This window comes from Manis pentadactyla, chromosome X (assembly GCF_030020395.1).
Source record: "Manis pentadactyla isolate mManPen7 chromosome X, mManPen7.hap1, whole genome shotgun sequence".
NCBI lineage: Eukaryota > Metazoa > Chordata > Mammalia > Pholidota > Manidae > Manis > Manis pentadactyla.
The window spans coordinates 61783494-61803617 of NC_080038.1; the positions used below are offsets into that span (position 1 = coordinate 61783494).

At 37.1% G+C, this 20124-nt stretch overlaps 1 protein-coding gene across 13 annotated transcripts in view; it reads left to right on the plus strand.

Moving 5' to 3' along the window:
* EDA (ectodysplasin A) overlaps positions 1 to 20124 on the plus strand; it is a 642485-nt gene that overhangs the window by 137750 nt on the left and 484611 nt on the right. The window lies entirely within an intron of this gene.

The following is a 20124-nucleotide window of genomic DNA, read 5'->3' on the forward strand; positions in this document are numbered from 1 at the left end:
ATGTCTCTGAATTCATTCCACATGTGGGATTATTTTAAGAAGGTTCTCTATCATCATTTTCATTATTAGAATATTTGTTGTGCTTTGCAATTTAAATTATGCTACAAAAGATAAGGGAAGTGAGAGAGCTACAAGCCTAATCATAAATACTTGTTTCCCTGCCCCATGATTCCAGTCTTCATTACTAAGCCCATGCCTCCACCTCACCATCACTTAGGTGATAAACTCCTCCATTGTCCACTGACCTCCTTGCCCACCATCAAACCTATTGCCAATTTAGGTAAAATTATCTTTGCCTTCCTCTTCTAATTTCCCTAGGCCACTGTTTGCTAAATATATGCCTTGTCTGAGCATATCCGGTAGCTCAGCCCCACTTGAAGAAATCTAGGACTACACCTTACCTACAAATCCCACCTCACAGCAAGTGTTCAAATGCTATTGCCCAACTAAAACTTATGTTGAGGCATTTCTGAGTCTTTCATGCACCTTAGCTAAATCCTATCACTCTTATATTCAGGGAATCTCTCAGTCTTAACCCCTTGTATTTCTACTGCCACCATTCCAGTTCAGGCCCCTTATAGCACATACCCTTAATTCCCTTCCCTCCTCTCACTTCTTTTTATTTATATGACAAAAATCACAATCTTGATAACTTTCTGCCTACTTGGACCTTGTACCTATGTAGTGAAAGAGGCTGGAGAAAAACACATGGACATACTATCTGGTCCTACTTTAAATTCATGACCACAAAACTCATGTTAGAACTTTAATGCTGCCTTCCCAGTCCATTTCCTCCTTCCATTTTCTAGATTTTTTTCATACTTTCTCCTCAAATCCCCAACACCAGTGAACACATCCTCACTCTCAACTGAGATCTTTGCATACTATATTTGCATACTTCTTAAGAGCTTACAAAGTACATTTGCATGCCTTTTCTAACTTGAGTTCCCTCTTCTGTTGTAGGAAATAGCTAGTTTAAGCAGAATTCCTTAGAGCAAATGACTTGGTTATTCAGTTTGTTCTAGAATTTAGTTTACATATCTGCAGTTCAGAAGTCCTCACCATTTAAGCTCCACAGGTCAACTGGTGCTTGCATTTCTCATTCTGAAAAAGGATCCTCATACCTGCCCCACTTTCACACACTCACAGGAATATTATGTGAGCATTTGTCTGTACCGTGATTCTTTTAAACCTCAGAGCATAAAGAAACAGACTTGCCATCTACATTCTCTGCCAGATTAATGCACAGGACTACAAAAGATAACTTTGAACTGGAGATTCAGTGATTACTTGTTTGGTCTCCAAGGTATATGATCAGTAATTTGCTATTTAAGAAAAATGCCATTTTCACTATAGCTTAGAATACCTTCTAATTAAATATTAAAGTTCCCTGTTTTAATATCTCTATGTATTGAAAGTTTCAGAGCAAATAAGAATGAGCTTTAATTTTCTCAAAGTATACTTTTTACTAAAGGGTTACTTTAGGCAAGTGGGTCCTTCATAGACTTGAAATGACTAGACTGATAGATGTTCAGATTATACCACTTTCAGGAACATACCTTTTATGAAAAGTCAGCTACACTTGTACAGGCAGGCCCTACTTTTCGCCACTGATGTTCCTGGAAACAGCATAAAAAATGTATCATATTTTCCCCCAGGAACATTATAATTGGGGGTTGTGTTCCTGACCAAAGATTTAGCATCAAATAAATCATAGATATAATCAACAATGTGGCATAAAAGCAAAGATATAGGAACTATAAATCTCTAATCATTTAAAGGAGTTAAAAATTATGCTCCAAGTCCTATAAAATGGATATAAGTGTACTAAATGCAATCATTATGCAAGGGAAACCAATGTATTATATGGTGTACATAAAGCACTTAAAATACAACTCAATTGTATAGTAAATGTTATTTTAAAATAACCTGTTAGCTTCAAGAAATCTAATTTTAGCAAAAAGTCAATAATTTCTTGTGCTATCCTGCAATACAGAAATTCTTGTGGGACTGAGGGTAGCAATTGATCTCAGTGATCTAACCTTGTTTTTTAAACATGGCAGTGCATCAGAATCCCCTGAGCAGTTTTTTTTTTGAGAGGGCATCTCTCATATTTATTGATCAAATGGTTGTTAACAACAATAAAATTCTGTATAGGGGAGTCAATGCTCAATGCACAATCATTAATCCACCCCAAGCCTAATTCTCGTCAGTCTCCAATCTTCTGAAGCATAACGAACAAGTTCTTACATGGTGAACAAATTATTACATAGTGAATAAGTTCTTACATGGTGAACAGTACAAGGGCAGTCATCACAGAAACTTTCGGTTTTGATCATGCATTATGAACTATAAACATCAGGTCAAATATGAATATTTGTTTGATTTTTATACTTGATATATATGTGGATCCCACATTTCTCCCTTTATTATTATTATTTTTAATAAAATGCTGAAGTGGTAGGTAGATGCAAGATAAAGGTAGAAAACATAGTTTAGTGTTGTAAGAGAGCAAATGTAGATGATCAGGTGTGTGCCTGTAGACTCGTGTTAATCCAAGCTAGACAAGGGCAATAAAACATCCACAGATGCAGAAGTTTTCTCTCAAAACGGGGGGTGAGGTTCTAAGCCTCACGTCTGTTGATCCTCAATTTCTCACCTGATGGCCGCCCTGCGACTGTGCCTGTCTTAGGTTGTTCCTCCCTTGAGGAATCTTACCTGTCTCTGGCTAACCAGTCATCTTCCGGGGCCATACAGGGAAATGTAAAGTTGGTAAGTGAGAGAGAAGCCATATTGTTTGAAAAGGTTAGCTTTTTACTTCTTTGCAGCTTTATGCCCTGTGGCTTCTATGCCCAGCATTTGTCTTGAGGTACCCTGAGCAGTTTTAAACATGCAGATTTCTAAGCCTGAACCCCAGAGACTCTGAGAAGGCCTCAGAGGCAAAGCAGGAATATGTATTTAAAAATTTTCCTAGGTGGAAAAAGATGACAGAGTAAGAAGGCAAGGCAAAGACCTCCCAAAATCACATATATGACATGTAAATATGACAAATACAACTAAACCCAAAAACGACCTGAAGACTTCAGAACTGACTGCATAGATCTGGGTAAGCAGAGGAGACCTCTCAGAAAAGGGTAAAGTGGCAAAGCTGAGATTCAGCAGGACCCAAGCCCTCTGTCCACCCCAGCCCACAGGTGGGAGGAAGAGGAACAGAGCAGAAAGGGAGTAGAAGCCCAGGACCACTGAACACCTGGCCCTGGAGATCTCCAGGAACATGAACACACATAACATGGTATGCTAGTGATTAGTGGGGCTGGACAACAAAGACAGACAGAACATGTAGTAAGGCTGAGATTCCAGCTGCTTGTGGAAAACAGGTATGCTCTACTGACCCCATTGAGTATGTGGCCTGCAGTCAGCCAACTTCACCTGGCAGACATTGCAGCAGGGAAGACAGATGGAAACACTCCCAGCTTTCTCAGCCCTGTTTTGGCCCAGCCAGAGAAGTACTGTGGGAGCTAGCCCCAGGAGCTCCTGCTTCCTGGCAGGCCCTGCTTCCACTCACCTGTGGCTACTGTGATTGCTGCAGGCTGGGTGGAGGGCAGCTCTGCCCACAGCAACTCTAGTGGTGCAGCCCCAAGTATTCTGCCAATGCACACGATTACGTGGTGGCCAACACAGCCCACCTGAAATCAGATCACTAAAAGCCAGACAGAAAAGTGCCCCACCCATTGCATGCCAACAGATGGGGCTCCTGTATATGAAAGTGAATTGTCTTGGGTTATGGGAACTAGAGGGCACCTCCTCCATAAAGCTATTATTTCATAGGATACACTTAAAAAATGGCAGAGGATTTTGGCCCAAACAAAACTACAAGACAAAATACCACAAAGAGGGCTGAGTGAAACTGAAATCACCAATCTTCCTGATAAAGACATCAAATTAAAAGTCATAAACATGCTCACAGATCTACAGAAAAATATTCAAGATCTCAGGGAGGACCTCAACAAAAAGACAGATGACCTGCAAAAGAGTAACTCACAGCTGAAGAATACAGTATCTGAAGTGAAAAATATAATGGAGGGATTTAATAGCAGGCTTTCACAGGTTGAAGTTGTAAATGATCTGGAAATTATGGAGCAAATAAACAATGAAGCTGAAAAACAGAGAGAAGAAAGTGTCTCTAGGAATGAAAGAATAATAAAAGAGCTGTGTGACCAATCCAGATGGAACAATACTCACCTAATAGACGAACCAGCAGGAGGAGAGAGAAAGGGATAGAAAATCTCTTTGAGGAAATAACTGTTGAAAATTTCCTCAAACTGGGGAAGGAAATCGACACTCAGGTCATGGACGTACAGAGAGCCCCTAACAAAAGGAACCCTAGGAAGACAATACCAAGACATATAATGTTAAATGGCAAAGACCAAGACATATAATAATTAAATGACAAAGACCAAGGATAAGGAGAGAATGTTGAAAGCAGGCAGAGAGAGAAAAAAGATTACTTATAAAGGAAACCCCACCAGGCTATCAGCAGACTTCTCAGCAGAAACTTTACAGGCCAGAAGGGAGTGGCATAAAATATTTAATATAATGGAACAGAAGGACCTCCAACCAAGAATACTCTACCCAGCAAGAATATAATTTCAATTTGAAGCAGGGATTAAACAATTTGCAGATAAACAAAAGTGGAAGGAATTCATCACCTCTAAGCCAGCCCTACAGGATATGCTAAAATACCTGCTGTAGATGGAAATGTTCCTAAGAATAAATAGTTGTCACCAATGAAAATAAACCCACAGTAAAGTCAGTAGACCAATTAATTAGGAAGCAAGTATGAAATTAAATCAACTACTCACAATATCAACAAAGGGATACACAAAAATAGCAGAATATGACACTTAATATATAAAGTGTGGAGGAGGAAGAGGAAGAAGAAGGGGAAAGAAGGACCTTTAGATTGTGTTTGAAATAGAGTAATCGTGACTTAAGATACACTATTAGATAGTAAGGAAGCTATCCTTGAACCTTTGGTAACCACAAATCTAAAGCTTACAGTGGCAATAAGGACATATCTATCAATAATCACCTTAAATGTAAATGTACTGAATGCACCAGTCAAAACACATAGAGGGGCAGAATGGACATAAACAAGACACATTTATATGCTGCCTGCAAGAATCTCAGAGGACATACACAGGCTAAATAAAAGTGAAGGTTCGTAGAAATATATTTCATGAAAATAATAGGGAGAGAAAAGCAAGAATAGCAGTACTTATATCAGACAAAATAGATCTCAAAACAAAGAAAGTCACAAGAAACAAAGAAGGACATTACATAATGACAAAGGGGTCAGTCCAACAAGAGTATATAACCATTGTAAATATCTATGCACCCTATATAGAAGCACGTAAATATGTAAAACAAAGACTAACAGAATTAATGGAGGAAATAGACTGCAATACATTCATTTCAGGAAACTTTAACACACCACTCACATGAATAAATCAACCAGATAGAAAATAAGTAAGGAGACAGAGGCACTGAACAACGCATTAGAACCGATAGACCTAACAGACACCTACAGAACACTCCATCCAAAAGCAGCAGGATACACATTCTTCTCAAGTGTACATGGAACGTTTTCCAGAATAGATCACATACTAGGCCACAAAAAATGCCTCAATAAATTTAAAAAATCTGAAATTTTATCAAGCAGCTTCTTAGACTGCAATGGTATGAAATTAGAAATAAATTACACCAAGAAAACAAAAAAGCCTACAAACACATGGATACTAGACAACATGCTTTTAAATAATCAGTGGATCAATGAACAAATTAAAATAAAAATCAAACAATACATGGAGACAAAACAAAAGTTAAACAGCCAAAAACGTCTGGGATGCAACAAAAGCAGTTCTAAGAGGAAAGTACATAGTAAAATAGGCTTACCTCAAGAAACAAGAATAATCCCATATAAACAGTTTAAACTCACATTTAAAGAAACTAGGCAAAGAAGAGCAAATGAACCCAAAAGTTAGTAGAAGGAGGGAAATAATAAAGATCAGAGCAGAAATAAATAAAATTGAGACGATTAAAACAATAGAAAGAACCAATGAAACCAGAAGCTGGTTCTTTGAGAAAATAAAACAGATAAACCCCTAGCCTGACTTATCAAGAAGAACAAAGAGTGTACTCACATAAACAGAATCTGAAATTAAAAATGAATAATCACAATGGACACCACAGAAATACAAAGAATAATTAGTACTATGAAAAATTATATGCCAATAAGATGGGCAACCTAGAAGAAATGGACAACTTTCTAGAAAAATACAACCTTCCAAGACAGACGCAGAAAGAAACAAAAATCTGAGCAGACCAATCAGCAGCAAGGAAATTGAACTGATAATTAAAAATCTACCTAGAGACAAAACCCTGGCACAGATGGCTTCACAACTGAATTTTATCAATCACTTAAGAAGAGTTAATACCCATCCTTCTTAAAGTATTCCAAAAAGTAGAAGAGGGAATACTTCTAAACTCATTATAATACCCAAACCAGACAAAGACATCAAAAAAAGAAAAATAAAATTATAGATCAGTATCCCTGATGAACATAGATGCCAAAATCCTCAACAAATTATTAGAAAACTGAAATAAAAAATACATAGAAAAGATCATTAATCATGACCAAGCAATATTTACTGCAGGGATGCAAGGATGGTACAATATTCATAAATCAATCAATGTCATACATCACATCAACAAAAAAGGACAAAAATCACATGATCATCTCAACAGATGCTGAAAAGGCATTTGACAAAATTCGACATCCATTTGTAATCAAAACTCTTAACAAATGGGTATAGAGGATATGTACCTCAACATTATAAAGGCCATATACGAAAATCCCACAGCCAACATCATACTTAATAGCAAAAATATGAAAGCTTTTCCTCTAAGATCAGGAACAAGACAAGGATGCCCACTCTCACCACCTTTATTTAACAGAACTGGAGGTGTTAGCCATGGCAATCAGACAACACAAAGAGATAAACGGCATCAAAATTGGTAAGGAAGAAGTTAAGTTGTCATTCTTTGCCCATGACATGATATTATACATAGAAAACCCTAAAGACTCCACTAAAAAACTATTAGAAGTAATAACTGAATTCAGCAAAGTTGCAGGATAAAAATTAATACACAGAAATCTGTTGCATTCCTATATACTAACAACAAATTAGCAGAAAGAGAAACCAGGAAAAACAACTCCCTTTACAATTGCACCTAAAGAATAAAATACCTAGGAATAAACCTAACCAAGGAAGTGAAAGGCCTATACTTTGAAAACTACAAGACACTCATGAGAGAAATTAAAGAAGACACTATCTCATCATCAAGGATAGGAAGAATTAATATTGTCAGAATGGCCATCCTGCCTAAAGCAATCTACAGATTCAGTGCAATCTCTATCAAAATACCAACAGCATTCTTCAATGAGCTAGAACAAATAGTTCAAAATTCATATGGAACCACAAAATAGCCCAAATAGCTAAAATCATCCTGAGAAAGAAGAGCAAGGCTGGGGGGATTTCGCTCCCTGACTTCAAGCTCTACTACAAAGCTACAGTAATCAAAACAATTTGGTACTGGCACAAGAACAGACCCACAGATCTATGGATCAGAATAGAGAGCCCTGATATAAACCCGCACATGTATGGTAAATTAATATATGATAAAGGAGCCATGAATATACAGTGGGGAAAAGAGCCTTTTCAACAACTGGTGTTGGCAAAACTGGACAGCTACATGTCAGAGAATGAAACTGAATTATTGTCTAACTCAATACATAGAAGTAAACTCAAAATGGGTCAAAGACCTGAATGTAAGTCATGAAACCATAAAACTCTTTAAAAAAATAGGCAAAAACCTCTTGAATATAAACATGAGCAACTTTTTCCTGGACACATCTCCTCAGGGAAGGGAAACAAAATAAAAAATGAACATGTGGAGCTACATTAAACTAAAAAGCTTCTGTACAACAAAAGACACCATCAGCAGAACAAAAAGGCATCCTACAGTATAGGTGAATATATTCATAAATGACTTATCCAATAGAGGGTTAACATCCAAAATATATAAAGAACTCATATGCCTCAACACCCCAACACATAACCCGATGAAAACTTGGGTGGAGGACCTGAACAGACACTTCTCCTAAGAAGAAATAGAAATGGCCAACAGGCACATGCAAAGATGCTCGACATTGTTAATCATCAGGGAAATGCAAATTAAAATCACAGTGAGATATCACTTCACACCAGTTGGGAGGGCCAATATCCAAATGGCAAGAAACAGCGAATGTTGGTGAGGATGTGGAGAAAGGGGAACCCTCCTACACTGCTGGTGGGAATGTAAATTGGTTCAACCATTGTGGAAAGCAATATGGAGGTTCCTCAAAAAAGTATAAATAGAAATACCATTTTAGCCAGGAATTCCTCTCTTGGGAATTTACCCTAAGAATGCAGGATCCAAGTTTGAAGAAGACATGTATACATCCCTATGTTTATCACAGCACTATTTACAATAGCCATGAAATGGAAGCAATCTAAGTGTCCATCAATAGATGAATGCATAAAGAAGAGGTGGTACATATACACAATGAAATATTATTCAGCTGTAAAAGGAAAACAAATCCTACCATTTCCAATAATATGGATGGATCTAAAGGGTATTGTACTTAGTGAAATAAGCCAGGCAGAGAAAGACAAATATGGAATGATTTCACTCATTTGTGGAGTACAAAAACAAAGTAAACAGAGGGGTCAAAATAGCAGTAGACTCAGACACTGAGAAGGGACTAGTGATTACCAAAGGGGAGAGGTTTGGGAGGGTGGGGGTTCAGGAAGAAAGGGATTATGGGGCACTATAATTTGAAATCTCAATATAGGTAAGTCACCGTGACGATAGTACAGCATGGAGAATACGATTAATGACTCTATAACACCTTACTATGTTGATTGACTGCAATGGGGGAGGTGAGGACTTGATAGTATGAGTGAATGTTGAACCACTGTGTTGTGTATTTGAAGCCATGACAAAATTGTGTATCAATGATACTTTATTAAAAAGTAAGAATAAAAAATTCCTTAGGTGATTCTAATGCATGGCTGAGTTAAGAACCCTATGCATGGATATGTGAGTACCTATTTTTCATTCTCCTCTGTTTTTCTTTTTTAAGTAAGCTGATACATTCAGAATGATTCCGTTTACCATAAAATTTGTACTGGTAATAGATTTAATAAATGTTTCCAGGGCTTGCTTCTATTGAAAAACTTTTTAAAAAGTAAAGAGTGTCTTGAAATTTGAAAAACATTTTAATAAGTCAGGACTATCTCCACATTTCTCTACTCACCCACTCCTATCTGTAGCTTTGAATAGTCTTAGGGCTTGTGTGAAACACATGCTCTTAAATCATTTCTCCAAACATGACAGCTTTTTGAGAGCCATCAGTTCTTTACAATTGATTAGGAAGCAGTAAGAATTGCTAAGTCATTAATTGCTAGTTTTTTTTAAGGAGTTGCACATGTTACCTACTAGAGATATTTATATCAAGCCTTTCTTCCCCTAGTAGATTAAAAGCTCCATGAAGGCAAAGACTAGGTCTTATATAGCTTTTATTTTCCCCTGTAAATCCTAACACATAAGAGGAACTCAGTATATAGTTATTGAACAGTAAGTTTTAACACCTCCCACAATTGGAAAGCCAGGCATACGATGGTATTTTGTACCCAATGCTTGTTGGGTCCTAATGTGTGAACCTAAATCTTACTACTTAGTATTTGGAGTTGGGCGCCACTTAGATAATGTTATACAACTTCCTCTTTTTTAAAATGAGAAAACTGATGCCTAGAGAAAAGGAAGTGCTTTAAGATTATCATGCCATGTTTCTATCCTCCCCCCCTGCCACCGTTTATCATATATTTGAGTACCTGCTATGTGCCAGCCTTAAGGAACTAATCGTCTGTTTCTTCTAGGATATAAGAGGCAAGGTCATTTTCTGAAAAGGGGTAGAGTTGGGGGGATTGGGCTCTGGTGGTTTGAGGAGAGTGAAGAATATTTGAAAAAGTTGTGGTAGATAGTGATAAGGAGTGTATTGACCAGAGAAATATGGCAAGATTGGTAAGTAGTATTCAAGGACCTGCTGTAGGTAGTAATTTTGATTTGATGTACTGAAAGTCATCTGGCATGTGACTTGGCCTCATAATTGGCTACTGGATACTGGTGCAGAGAAAGTGGATAGTATGAATGATCAATGGTTGGACTTTGTGAAATGGGTACAAAACATCATCATCCTCATCAACAATATCATAGTGAGGCAAGAGATTTGTAGTTTTGGCAGTAGTGTTACTGCAGTGATGCACCATGGACCCTAAGCTGAATAAGGAAGGAAGTGAAGAAAATTCTAATGAATAGGGAGAAGGCAGAGGAGGAAGTATCAGTGAACTGGAGATCTTGATGAGCTGGAAGAATAGTGATAGTGGGAGTAGTTGAACCAGCAACTTGGAAGGTTGTGGTGAAAGAACAGCATGTTTGAATTAGTGATCTTGGAGATGGGAGTGGTAAAGAGTGATGATGACAAGTTCCAAGGTGTTGGGAGTGGGTGGCTGACATGTAATGGAAGGAGAGGGTTATTGAACATGATGAGGTTAAGGAACTGAGTGGTCAGTGTATTAGATGTACTGTTCCACACTTTCATTAAATTATCTACCTTTTAGGTGCTAATAAAAATAGACCCCACACCCAACCAATCTTTATTAAAAAATCACTTAGAAGCAAAGTGAGGTTAATACATTCTATAGTCTGAGGCAATTCATGAGAGCTGATAATGTTCAGTAACTATTTCCTCCATGTTCAGTAGTTTTACTATGAAATTTATTGTCTGAATCAAGCTTTCTTTACGTAGAAGATGGGATCTTTCTTAGCGTTCACAAGAGACACATTTGAATGTCAGCTCTAGGACAGCTCTTCTAGGCTATTCAAAGTTCATTCTCCAAGGAATTTGAAGAGCTCTCAGAATGGATATGTTAAACTCGCTGTTGCAGCAAGAAAGATGTGTGTGAATTTTCTATCTCTGCCTCTCTGATATGTCCTTTGTCTTGGCACACTGTCAGGTTTCCTCTTCTAAAAAATGGTTCCTTGAACCCTGCCTTACCCTCAGGCTGCTTTCTCCACTCTCTTCTTCCTTTCATTTCTATAAATACTTATCTTTCTTTACATGTATTGGAAAGAGCTATTTTTCTTGAAGTATATTGGAGAGAAAAGAGCCATAATCCTACCATCATAACATATAGCTTTTGTCACTTAAGGGTATACTTTTCCATATATGTAGATGCATATGTGTTATCTGTTTGCATATATGTATATGTTTTTCATGGTTTTAATCAAAGATTGTAATTCTTATGAGGGTAGTAGGTCTGCTTTGCCTGCCACTATATATCCAGTATGTGCCTACTACATTAGGAGGGGCATCATAATTAAATGTCACATGAATGAATGGCATATATTTTAAATTCATATTTTGATTTTTTTCTATTAAACATATCAAACATATCCTGTTCTTTTCCATATTCTTTATAATATTTAACAAGTACCTTATTGTTTTAATATATCACAAATTACTATTTTCCTACAGCTGTACATTTCAAACAGTTTACATTTTTTTGGTATTACTGGCAACAATGAAATGCATGCCTACCTGCATTTATGTATTTGTTTACTACTGTTGTTTTTTTGAACAATTTTTTAAGATAAATTCCAAGGAGTGGGATTACTAGCAAAAGGGTGTGAATGTTTTTATTCTGTTAAACTTATTGAAAGGATTGTACTTTTCTTAAATGCTTTGCAACTTGGCTTCTGCCCCTGCCACTTCCATGAAACATGTCTTCTCAAAAGTCACCAGTCGCTCTGTCTGTCTCTCTGCCTCTCTCTGTCTCTCCCACTCACTGCTCTCTGTCTCTCTCACTCACTGCTCTCTCTGTCTCTCTCACTCTGCTGCTCTCTTTCTTTGTCTCTGTCTCTCTGTCCCCCTGCTCTCCCTGTGCTCTCTCCCTCTCTCTCTCTCTCTGCTGCTCCCATCCCCCCCCCTCTCTCCACCCCCATCTGGGGCAGGCACTCTCTCTTTCAGATAATAAAGTCTCTTGCGTGGGAAAAAAAAAAAAGTCACCAGTCGCTTCCTAATTGCCAGTTCAACCTGGTTGTTCCAAGAACATTCTTAATTCTCTTGCAATATTTTATACTAATTTACCATTACTTTCTTGAAACTCTTTCCTCTCTTGGGTTGATGACATGGCATTCTTTTGGTTCTCTTTCTACCTCCCTGACTGATTTTCTTCCTTGAACCCCCTGAATGTAACCTTTCCCATGGTTCTGTCCTATTCACTACAGCACTATTATCTCTGTATTAATAATGCTCAAACCTGTGTCTGTAGTTCTGACCTCTTAATCTCCAGACTTGCATTTCTTTATCACTCACTAGCATGCCATACTATATATTCACCATGTCTACAAATGAATTAATTTTCCCTCTCCAATCAGTTCCCCCTAACCATTCTTTTTCATGCAATGCTACTGCTATTCCTGGAGACTGGATACCATGGAGACATTTTAATCTTTTTTCCTTCCTTGCTCCAACCATTCCATCAGTTGCCCTGTTATGTAAATTCTAATTTCCCAATGTCCTGTATTTCTTTCACTTTGTTTTTCCTGAATTCATTCATTCATTCAAAAATATTTGAGAACTACTATGTACCAGGCACTATTTAAGTCATCAAAGATATAGTAGTGAATAAAGCAGACAAAAATCCTGGCCATCATGGAGTTGATAATGCTTGTGGAGGAAGACACACAAGCAGGTAAGTAAAATACATAGGGTGTCATAATGAAAAGTTATATGGAGAAAGATTAAGGAAGTTGTGTAGGGAAGATTTGGACAGCGTATGTATGTGCACACAGTTTTAAATGGCATACCCCGGTAAAATTAACTGAGAAGGCAACACTGATGCAGGTATTTGAAGGAGGTGAGGAGAGAGCCAGGCATATATGGAAGGGCACAAGTGAAGCATTCCAGGAAGAATGAGTAACAAGTGTAAAGACACTGATACAGGAGAGATCATAAGGGTTCCAGAAATAGCAAAGTGGCACTGTGACTGAAGCAGTGTGAGTAAAAAGAAGGGTAGTAGGAGGTGAGGTCAGAGAGGTGAGGGAAGAGGACCAGATCAGGTGGGGCTTTGTAGGCCATTATAAGGACTTTAGCTTTTTACTATGAGTGAAATGGGAAGCCATTAGAGGGTTCTGAGCAAAGCAGCAAGCAGCTCTGAGTTTTTTATTGGCAGGAAAGCTCTGGATGCTGGGTTGAGACTAGACTGTAGCAGGGCAACGGTAGAAGCAGAAAGTAATAATGAGGTTATTGCATTAAGCCAGGCAAGAGTTGTTGATGTTTTGAAACAGGATAGTGGTAGTGAAAGTGGTAAAACATTGTTGGATTCTCTATTTGCTTTTGATTGGATGTGGAATGTGAGAGGAGACAAAGGAGACAAGGATAACTTCAAGGTTTTGGCCTGAACTGGGGGAATGTGTTTTTCAATTATTTGTGTGTGTATGTGCATGTATGTGTGATACCTTGTTTCTTGGATCTCCTGTAATTCATGTTGTTATGTTACGTTCCTTAATTACTTTTCAGCTGGGCAGTATAAACAGTCTCCATAAATATTCAGTAGTAAATCTGATCTCCTTTCCTAGCCTCTCTCCTCACTCTAAGTTCTTCCTTCATAAAGTGAGGCACTAATCATGTGATCATCGTCAGTGGCTTCCAATTGCCCTTAATTCAGCAGGCAGACTTCTCAGTCTTGTATTCAAGGCCCCTCCATAATTATCAACCCAACCTATTTCTTCAACTCTATCCTCTACTATTCACTTATATGTTACAGATAAATTGGCTTAGTGCTCCTTGAATATTGTGTTTGAATCAACATTTAACATATTACAGATCATGTTTATTTGGTGCAGGCATATATTTTATTGCACATTATGACACTTCACAGATACTCTGTTTCTTATAAATTGAAGGTTTCTGGCAACCCTGCATCAAGCAAGTCTATCAACAATATGTTTCCAACAGCATTTGCTCACTTGTGTCCCTGTGTAAAGGTTTAGTAATTCTTACAATTTTCAAATATTTTTTCATTATTATTCTTTTTGTTACGGTGATCTATGATCAGTGATCTTTGATGCTGTTATTGTAATTATTTCAAGGCATCAAAAACTGTGCACATATAAGACGAACTTAATTGGTACATATGTGTGTTCTGACTACCCCACCAACCAGCTGTTTTCTCATTTCTCTTCCTTCTCAGAGCCTCCCTATTTTCTGAGACACAACAATTAGTCCCATTAATAACCCTACAATGGTTTCTAAGTGTTCAAGTGAAGGGAAGAGTTTCACACCTCTCACTTTAAATCAAAAGCTAGCAATGATTAAGCTTAGGGAATAAGGTATGTTGAAAGCAAAGAAAGGCTGAAGGCTAGGCCTTTTGTGCCAACCAGTTAGTCAAGTTGTGAATGCAACAGTTCTTGAAGGAAATGAAAAGTGCTCCTCCTGTGAACACACAAATGGTAAGAAAGCAAAGCAGACTTACTGCTGATATGGAGAAAGTTTTAGTGGTCTGGACAGAAGATCAAACCAGCCACAACATTCCCTTAAGCCAAAGCCTAATGCAGAGCAAGGCCCTAACTCTCTTCAATTCTAGGAAGGCTGAGAGAGGTTAAGGAGGCTACGGGAGAAAATTCTGAAGCTAGCAGAGGTTGGTTCGTGCGGTTTAAGGAAAGAAGCCATCTCCATAACATCAAAGTGCAAGGTGAAACAGCAGGTATTGATGTAGAAGCTGCAGCAAGTTATCCAGAAAATCTAGCTAAGATATTTAATGAAGGTAGGTACACTGAAAAACTGATTTTCGATGCAGACCAAACAGCTTCTATTGGAAGAAGAAGCCATCTAGGACTTTCATAGCTAGGGAGGAGAAGTCAATGCCTGGCTTCGAAGCTTCCAAGGACAGGCTGCCTCTCCTGTTAGGGGCTAATGCAGCCAGTGATACTAAGTTGAAACCAAGGCTCATCTGCCATTCTGAAATCCCAGGGCCCTTAAGAATTATGCTAAATCTGCTCTGCCTGTGCCCTATAAATGGAGTAACACAGGCTGTATAACAGCTCATCTGTTGACGACATGGTTTACTGAATAGTTGAAGCCCACTGTTGAGACCCGCTGGCCAGAAAAAGGATTCCTTTAAAGAAGGATGCCATTAAGAACATTCACGGGAAGAGGCCAAAATACCAACATGAACAGGAGTTTGGAAGAATTGATTCCAGCCCTCAAGAGTGACTTCGAGGGACTCAAGACTTCAGTGGAGGCACTAACTGAGATGTGGTGGAAACAGCAAGAGAACTAGAATTAGAAGTGGAGCCTGAAGATGTGACCAAATGGCTGCAATCTCATGATAAAACTTGAAGAGATGAGGAGTGTTTCTTACGGTGAGCAAAGAAAGTGGTTTCTTGAGATGGAATCTACTCCCGGTGAAGATGATGTGAAGACTGTTAAATGACAACAGAGGATTCAGACTATTACATAAACTTAGCTGATAAAGCAATGGCAGGGTTTGAGAGGACTGACTTCAGCTTTGAAAACATTTCTACTGTGGGTAAAATGCTATGCAACAGCATTGCATGCTAAAGAGAAATCATTCGTGAAAGGAAGAGACAATTGATGTGGCAGACTTCACTGTTGTCTTATTTTAAATAAATTGCCATAGCTACCCTAACTTCAGCAACCAATACCCTGATTAGTCAGCAGCCATACCAATAGTGAGGCAAGACCCTCTACCCGCAAAAGGATTGGGACTCACTTAAAGCTCAGATGAAGGTTTGCATTAGGTAGCAATGAAATATATTTTAATAAAGGTATGTACATTGTCTTCTTGGACACAATGCTATTACACACTTAATAGATAAAGTATAGTGTAAATATAACTTTTATATGCAGTGAGAAACCACAAAATTCATTTGACTATTTAAAATTAAGGTATCATTAATATGCAGTCTTATGCTCAAGTTTCACATGAGCAACATTGTGGTTACTACATTCCCCCCTATTATCAAGTCCCCACCACATACTCCATAACAGTCACTGTCCATCAGCAGAGTAGGATGCTATAGAGTCATTTGACTTTTTTATTGTGATGTTTGGTTCATTGCAGTAGAATAAACTGGAATCAAATCTGCAATATCTCCAAGGTATTCCAGTATAGCATAATGGTTAAGAATGGAGAGTCTTATAACTTGGACACCCTGTGTTTGAAATGTGGTTTCATTTTGTGTTGTGTGCTTTTAGGCCATTTATTTAACCTGTGTGCTTCAGTTTTCTATCTGTAAAACTGCTTCAGTTTTCTATCTGTAAAACTGGGATAATAGTAATCTACTTCATAGAGATATTTTGAGGATGGAAGGAATTTGTATGTAAACAGTGCTGGACACATCTTAAGTGTTCTAATATGCTAACTTTTTGTTATTTCTGTTACTGTTTCTCTCAATCCTTTTCTCTCTCCCTCTCCCCTCCTTCACCCTGCCATTACAATATCAGCTCAGTGAGGGCAGGGATTTTTGTCTGTTTTGTTCACTGTTCTATCCCCACTAACTACAACAGTGTCTGATACATAAGAAACACTGAGTAAATATTTATATAATGAATGTTTGCAGATTCCTCAGCCTGAAATGTCTACTACTGCTGCCTCTTCCTCCTAGTCTTTCCCTTAAGAACCTGTCCAGCCTATAAGGCTCATCAATGAATGCCATTTTTTTTCCATAGAATGCTTTTTGATTTTCTCATCCTTCTCTCCAAACAAAATTTAATCTCTCACTTGTTTGAACTTGAATAATATCTTATTTGTGCTTTTCTTATATCCTTTACTTCTCTTTGCCTTTCATCTTAGTCATTTGTATCCTATCTTGCCTACTAGATATTAAGTTCTTAAAGCACAGAATATGTATTACTCATTTTTGTATCTCCTGTGGTATGTAGTATAATGCCTTGAGCATGGTAGATGCTTAGTAAACATTTGCTCATTGAAATGAATTGAATTTCTCCTGTTTATATGCTTAGTTTTATATGAATTTTCAGATTTCTAAGTCATGCTTCCAAAGTATTAAATCTCTATGCAATTTATTTCTTATGTGTCCTAAATGTTCAAGCTTAGAAAGATTGTACTTTTTTATGTGCAGTTGCAGAAGAAGTAGATTTGTCTTAATGAAACCTTGTTTTAGTTGCCTAAGAATTTTGTACCATATCATGAATTACTCTAATGGTAAAGGAGAGGGTTTATCAAATATGATAGCATATAGCTGGAATTCAGTGGTCTAGTAACCTATCCTAAGAACTAGAATGGAGAAAAAGGGCTTTCTGCAGATGAAGTATGTGTCACAAAACCCATGCACTTAAGCTCATGTACTTTATAGGGTAAGCTCCTCAAGTCCTCACTCATAATTTATTTACTCATCATTATGCTTAAATCATGATTATCAGATTTCCCAGCCAACAGCGGTGGAGAGAGCAATATAGAAATGTTTGAAAAGCTCCTAGAAGATAGTAGGAGGGAGGGATAGCTGACTGTAAGGAAAGAAACATAAAAAACAAAAAACAGACCAAGGACTCACAGCAGGGTGAGTCCTCTATTGCTTAAATCAGCCCTCTATTCCTTAAATTGGCCTTCAGGGAATCAGTGTGTTACAACAGTACAGTACTTAATGTTCATAATCCAAATTCATCACAAAATGATTAAATTGTGATCATCCACCATATGCTACATATGTAGATAAACATTCAGTCTTGTGACTAGATTTCTATCCAACTGATTAGAGTAAAAATGGTTTGTTTAGAAAATAATAAGCACTTACCTAGCTTGACAACTTGGGTAACTCATTCCTGAGACCGTATGGATAATCAAGGTTTTCCTGCATTCAGTATGTACTTCCCTTTTCAGGTCCCTCTAACTAAAATTGAAATACAATGATGAGGCACCATGAGGCAGTGAATCCATAAAAATGAATTGTTCATTCACACTACATTTATAACATAGGAAATATGATTATAGAACAGATGTTGACTGATTGAAATGCTGTATGCTCAGTCATGTTAGTGTTTATTTGATAAGGAATGCCATTTGTTTTGCTCATTTATTCAGTGACTGTAGCCTGGAATTTTATTAGATGCTGTATAGCTGTACATCTCTACCCATCAGAATGCTGAGAGAATCTGAGCTTGAATGAGATTTGATAAGAACTAGGAACTTTTTTTTAGCTTGGGGAGTAAAGAAGGAAAGAAGTCTTTATTTTGGAATGTTTTCAAATTTAAACCTGTTTATTTTGTTTAATTTATATATGGGTGCCAGAACACAAAAGCAACTAGTATTCTGGCAGTATTTTTTCCTTTTTGAACTTTTCTCTGAAAACTTGCATTTTCATAAAAGCCTTGTCAGTAACTACCGAGGGAGAGAGAGAGAACCAAGAAAACTTCCTGAAATGGAACCATTTGCAACTGATGTGTTTCTGAATAATGGAGAAAACTAAAATTTAATTTAAAAAGTACTGCAAAACTAAACAGTTCTTATGTTTGAAATAAATTATTCAACTAATTTTTTATTCTCCCTTGGAGCCTGTTAGCAAATATCTTTTGAATTCAAATATATTTGAATGAATAGATGTAGGACCTAGATAATTTGGATAAGTCATTTCAAAATCTGGATTAACTATGACATAAAGAACTAACATCTTAGGCGATCTTGCAATATATTGTACAATTTAAGATATAGTGAAACAGATTTTTAAAATTAAGACCTTAAGCAACATATTTGAGAATGAACTTTATTTTTAAGAATAAGATAAATAGGTTTCTAGCTTCCCACCCAAATCTTTGTGTGTATATTTTGCCCTCTTGAGAAAGGCAGAAGAGGATTTTTAATTGTTGCCAATGCAGATCAAGAGTTGTCAGCTAACCTCTATCAGATATACAACCAAACTGAAGTCAGTTCAGAAGGATGTAATGTATAAATGAAGTATGTTATTGAGTATTATAAATTTCCTGTAATCTCTATAAATAGTCTTTATTATAATAATAATCTGTTGTCAGTATTTATGGGTCTATTTATTTTTTGTTTTGTTTTTTAGATTCCACAGGTAAGTGAAATAATATGGTATTTGTCTTTCTCTGATTCATTTCACTTAGTGTGATTATCCTCTAGGTCCATTCATATTGTTGCAAATGGCAAGATTTCCTTCTTTTTATGGCTAAGTAATATTCCATTGTGTATATGTACCACATCTTCTTTATCCATTGATTTATTGGTGTGCACTTGGGTTGCTTCTATATCTTTGCTATTGTAAATAATGCAGCAATGAACATAGGTGTGCATACTGATGGTTACCATAGGTAGGTGGGGGTGGGAGGTGATGGATGAAATAGGTGAAGGGGATAAAGAGGTTACAAAGTTCAAATTGTAAAATAAGTTAGTCATAGGAATGAAAGTACAACATACAGAATGTAAGAATAATAATATAATATCTTGGTATGGTAACAGGGGGTAACTACACTTACTGTGGCAAGCATCCAGTAATGTATATAATTATTAATTCACTGTGTTGTACATCTTAAACCAATATAATATTGTATATCAACTTTATTCTGATACAAAAATAAACATGCACACATAAAAATAACAATAATAAACCCAATGCATGTTAAAATAAATAACATTTTTGATGAACAGTAACTATAATTTCTACTCTTCATCAGGAACATTCATGTGAAATGGTGTTTCTTTTCCCACAAGTGCACTGTAGTAAAGAATACAATGGCCACTAGTATAGTTTGGTGCCTTGCCTTAATCCATGCCAAGGTGACAACAGTTTTACTCACCACTGCTTTTATTTTAAACAGCAGCTTTATTGAGATGTAATTCACATACCATACACTTCACCTATTTAAAGTGTACAATTCAATAGTTTTTAGTAATTTAC